Source organism: Lathamus discolor, chromosome 4, assembly GCF_037157495.1.
Source record: "Lathamus discolor isolate bLatDis1 chromosome 4, bLatDis1.hap1, whole genome shotgun sequence".
Classification (NCBI taxonomy): Eukaryota; Metazoa; Chordata; class Aves; order Psittaciformes; family Psittacidae; genus Lathamus; species Lathamus discolor.
This window is the reverse complement of record NC_088887.1, coordinates 120,086,557-120,092,556: the sequence shown is the minus strand read 5'-3', so window position 1 is coordinate 120,092,556 and position 6,000 is coordinate 120,086,557.

Sequence of the window (6,000 nt, the reverse complement as noted above, 5' to 3'; positions counted from 1 at the left end):
GCACTGCCAGGGATGGGGCAGCCACAGCTTCTCTGGGCACCCTGTGCCAGCGCCTCAGCACCCTCCCAGGGAAGAGCTTCTGCCTAAGAGCTCATCTCAGTCTCCCCTCTGGCAGGTTAAAGCCATTCCCCTTGTGCTATCTCTACATTCCCTTACAAAAAGTCCCTCTCCAGGTTTCTTGCAGGCCCCCTTTAGTCTGTGCCTAGACCCCTCTAACGTGTCTCCTGAGCTTCACGCTCAGCCCTGTGACCATCTTTGTGGACTCTTATGGACTTGTTCAATTAGGTCTACATCCCCCTTGTGTTGTGTTCTCTTTAAATGACCGTAGAATACACTCAGTCTGGGAGGTGGTATAAGTATTTCATTGAAGGATATGAGATTCTGCTAATGTATTTATACTTATAGCATGGATATAATTGCAAAATATACCTGCTTTATTTTACTTTATATATATTTTCTATAATTGCAAAATATATCTGCTTTATTTTACTTTAGTTTACTCCCCTTTCTCACATAGACAGAGCTGCTCTTCCATAAACCATTTGTATATGACATTCATAGTTTACATTTTTCTTTACCTCTTCCTATAAACAGCGTTATATTCATATGAAGACAAACACATAAACTTCATACCAGACACTGAGAAAGACTGGTTTGGCAAGTTTTTGGCAAACAGGTTCCTTAATTTCTATCCAAGCTGGTAAATTAATAATATGGATTACTGTTACACAGACTAAAGGACCTTCAAAACTAGGCTGAGCATAAATAATGTCATTCATTCTTGTCCAGAAGCCCTTGGTGTCATTTACGTTTACCTTGTGCTCCTTCCACGCATCCAGGTGATTACATGGAGTGCAACCCACTTTCCCCTATGGGCACATATGCTCTTCCTTAGACTCCCTGGCAGGGTTGGTCCAGTTACTAATGGTTAGAAAACTAATAAGATAAAATAAATAGTCCTGTGATGATGAGGAGGGGTGGTGTGACCACGAATGCAAACAGATCAGTTTAGATTGGCTTCAGCAGTCAAGGAACCGCACCCTTGTGCTTTTCTGCAGTGATGGTATTTTAGCACTGTAGCAAGGTTTTGTTATCAATGGAACAAATGCAGAGTTTCATTTCTATTATTGCTGGATCAAGCATTCGAGTATGTACTGATCTTTCACTCTTGAGCAGTGTAATTTATATTTGGAGGCTGGCAATTCATCCAGCTCCCCACAGACATTGAGATGAACTTAGAAAATAAGGAGACTTCATGTGAATTCCATTTTTCTCAGGCATTTTTATTCCTCAGAGAGACTTCCATGGGGCCAAATTACCATGAAAACTGGATTACCATGATATTTCAGCTCCTTATGGAAAAGCTCATGCCATTCATTACTGTTGACACTATACACACATCCTTGGGGAACTATGGAAAATATAAAAAGAAAACTCACAACAATGTGCAGAAAAAGCATAAGAAAGCTGCTGTTTAACCCAAATATTCCCCAAGCAAAACTAAAGTCAATTATTTATAATCACAGAATGGTTTGGCTTGGAAGGGACACCTTCCAACAAGACCAGATTGCTCCAAGCCCTGTCCAACCTGGCCTTGAACACTGGCAGGGATGGGGCAGCCACAGGTTCTCTGGGCACCCCTGTGCCAGTGCCTCAGCACCCTCACAGCGAAGAACTTCTTCCTAATAATGTTTCCCACATTTCCTAATAATATTAGGAACTGTATATGTCATATATCTTATATAGCATTTTTCCTAATAATAATTTTGATAGGCTTTGCCATTGCTAGGTTAGTCTCTCACTGAACCTCATGTAGTCAAGGCAGACAGTGACGGTACTCAAGATCTAATGTAGCTGCAAAGGAGATCCTCCACTCTCCCTTGACTATCAAACGACCTTAGGATGTCTACCTCATTCCTTAGCTGCCCCGTGTAGTTAGGTAAAGTTAAGAGGAACTAAGATAGGCTCAAGTGTAGTAAGAGGGTGGGGATTAAGGAAGAATTTATGCAAGAACCCCTGGGCAACAATGCATGACTATAGGACAAATATCCTTCATTAGAGGACCATTTTAACACCTTTATTGTGAGACGTGCACATAAACTACAATGCTATTCCACTCCAGCCTCTGAATTATAAAAGGATGAACTGGGTCCCAAAACCATGATTTCAGTAAGTAAAAAGCTGGCATTTCTGGAGATCATTTGTTAAGTAGACACATGGCAAAAGAGGATTTTCAAAAGGCCTTCTAGAAAGTGGCACTAGTAAGAGATGGCCTGGGGGCTATTTTCTTCAGCTAAAACTAACTGAGATGCTGGGTGTTAAATGACACTTGTTTTGAGACAACAAGCTTCTAGTAAACTGTACTGTAAAACCTCTTCTCTCTTTAGATCATCAATAATCACAGCTTCCCCATACAGAGAGGGGTAAAAGCTGTATACTCCATTTAGTTCACGTAAAATTTTGCTTCATCATCTGAAAATATGCTTTTCTGCACTATTTTTACTGTAAATCTTTCTCCCTAGAGATGGATGCAGTTCAGTGGGGGTGGGAATGCTGGGAGGAGGCTTCTTGCACACACTGCAATTTCCTATGTATGTGAAGTTTACCAAAGTTCTTGTATAAGGGAACTTATTTGAAATATATCATTTGGGTTAATGCTGCTTCGTGGCGCTGAGCCATAAATGGCACATCCATGGACACTGGGTCATCAACCATCCTCAGTGCCTTGTTTTCAGGAGCATCACACTATCCCAGCCAGCAACGCATCAGCTCCCCCATGGCTTTTGACCACAGAGATCTGTATGCAACATTACACCTCTTCCTAAAAAGAAATCAAGCAAAATTCTTTCACTTTCTATAAATAGGATGTAAAAGGAAGGTGCTTTCCTGGTGTGGGAGGGGAATGCAAAATGATGCCAAGTGTGACCAGTTACCTCACCTCCATGCACAGGCACATGCATACCGAACTCTTAGCCAACGCAGTAAGCTTTCTGCTCCCTATCTTCAGAATCTACCAGTGCTCAAAACCACTATAAAAATACCAAGAGAAGCCTCCTGACAGTGACATACATCAGGCTGCAAAATGACCTCTCCCAGGGAGTGGTGAAAGCCCTATCATTTATGTTATAAACAATAGTAATTCTTAACACATGATGTGCACAAAGCTGGGCAAATATTAAATGATCTGCGAAACTTACAACTAGACAAAACATTGGAAACTATTCTCTGGAAGAAAATACTGGGAAAGCCAAAGAAATAACCTGGTACTTTATGGAGGGGATTTCTTTAGAGACACAAAGTTAGGTGTCCAACCTGCACTGAAATCCAACGAGATCCGAACATCCAGCTCCCACTGGGTCCCCTGGAAATACTGACCTCAAGATGTCAGAGTTCTCTCTTGGCCACGCCAGAGTTAGTATGAAGGAAGTCTCTGCAGGAGACGTCTGTAAATGAGATCAGAACTCAACCATAAAACGCTAACAAAGTCATCTGGAGCGTGCAGAGCTGCACTCAGCGATGAGTACACCATTGCATTATTTCTGTGTTCATTACGGGCTTTTTTCCATGTGTTGGTTTTGGTTTATCGGCAGTTTTTACTTTGATTTGTATTTTATGATAATTTATTTTCATTCGCTGGTTCTCGGTCTATTTACAGAGAACAAAGGAATGCACGCTGTAGAACAGTAGAATAATAGTGTTTATTTTCACAAGTTTGGACCGATCAAATAACTCACAAGTCCCAAAGTGGAACCATGCCTGAGGTAGGTTAGGTCATCTCCAGCGTGGGGAAACAAACAGAAATATCCCATTCTTCACTATTGTTTATTATATTTACGCCACTTGAGAGTTTTAACAATACCACATATATAAAACATTTGTTCTTGCTTTCTGTGCTGTTCAGAGCCTTCTCAAGGCTCTTTGGTGCTTTTTTCTCTTAGGGACACTGCAGCCTTGCTACGCTTTAGTGACTTTCTCAACTGATTTAGCAGAAATGCAAGAAATGGCCCCGAGGAATGAGCCAGGGGTGCTGAAAAGGAGGTTTTGTTCTCTGAATGCTTCTATGTTCAAGAGCAGTTCTTGTGAGAGCTTTAACTAATTTACTTCAACTTCTTTCCTTGATTCTTTTTCATGCACATTCCAAGCTGGGTCCAGCAGAGAGAAACCAAACCCAGAACTTGTTGTTACTATCTTTGAAGTCCCACCAAATCCACAACCGAGTTTTATACCTCCTTGATTTTTGACAGGAGGTCCACATGTGGATGCCTAAAGCTACATCTGCCCACCTAAATCCAGTATTTCAAAACCTAAGCGATCATGGGTGTGTTGTGTTTCATTTCCAATTTGAAGCGCTTTCAACCTTGCAGCAAAGTGTGGCTGAGCTGAATATAAAGGCCAAGGGAGCAGCTTGCCTCAAAGAGCCTCCTCCAAGCTATCTATTCTGCTCACAGCTTTGGACATCCACAGTCCTGCTGAAGGACAATGCAGTTTATCAACCCAGCACTGCGGGATAACCTAAAATCACTGCCAGTTTGCTTGAAAATACAAACCTGCAAGAGGCAGTGATGCAGCAGCCGCCACTTAGGCTGCTGAATTCTACTGCCCCGACGTCCAAGCGCTGGCACAGCAGGAGTGATCAGAGTCCTGAGGCTATTTCAACATGAGCATTGGAAACCTAAGTCACTGAAATGTACTGGTCATTATTCCTCTGGAAAAAGACCAGGCTCAAACTGAAAAGCTTTTTGAAAGTGCTGAGTTCTTAGAAACTATCTTGACTTTTCAAAGGAGCTGTTGGGTGTTTGGTTGCTTTAGAATAACTGCGTTTCTATGTGGGGCCTTAGCAGCCCAACAGTTAGACTGACAGTTTTACTACAGAAACTTCAAGTATGCCAGAAACTTCAAACACATAAAAAATGGCTCCTTCTGTGTCTTTTCTCAAGTCCATGAAGCTGTTCATGACTTTGGAAAAATGCAAGTGTTTGAAGCATAAATGCTGCCATAATGACCTCAAATAAGTTGGAAACGGGTGATGAGGAGGGACAAACATTTTTTTACTTGAGGATTTTATTGTTCCTGACTCCTTTTTCTCTCCTATTTTCTGAGAGACCCTTTGCATCAACACTGCTGAAGAACAGCCACCACCAACTGCTGCTCCTGTGGGCAAACAGTAATGACCGGAGAGTATCTGCCCCACTTAGAGCCAGACCTCTCCATAGCATATTGATCTCAGATCTCATTCCAAGGGCCCCAGAAAAGAACCAGGGAGTGAATTAGCAATTGGGTGGCATAGACAACATGGTCCAGAGCTCTGCTTCAGTTCTTAGACCTCTTCAGGAGTGGAGACCCATGTAAGGCTGCCTCAGATCCCCCTGTGTACAGCAACATGTGTGCCCAGCCTGCTCCCATCCTTCCCACCATGGAAAGGTGAACATCACCTGCAGGTTTGAAGGCTGCTGCCCCCACCTGGTAGCCAGAAATGAAGGATGTGGAAGCTATGTGGGATAAGTCTTCTCTGACCGCTGAATTCCATAAACACCGAGACAGGAGGATGGCAGATAAAGACAGAAGGTCCAGACACAGCACTATGACTGCAGAGCACGGGCAGACATACCTTCTGATAGCTTACAACTGCTCTACCAGGAAAGATGTTATTCCACCTGAAGGTGGGTTGCAGTGATTTCAGTAGGTAGGGAACTGGCCTTTATTCTGGGTAAGGGACCTTCAAGCACAGGAATACACTGAGGTACCTGGATGATGCAAGATGTGATCTTGCACTCTTTCCAGAACTACAGAAAGCACTTTTCTGGAGAGCAGGAAACCAGCAGCAGGATCACAGTTGCTGTTCTGGGATGCTCTGGGGATGATGTTCACATGCACTGACTCTCACTCCTGCAGAGAACCCAATGTCTTAATTTAGCCTTTAATGACCAATTCTGTCACCTGAATTAGAAAGAAGAAATCACTGTCTCCAGAAACAGAAGCACCACAGGCTAAATACAGTTG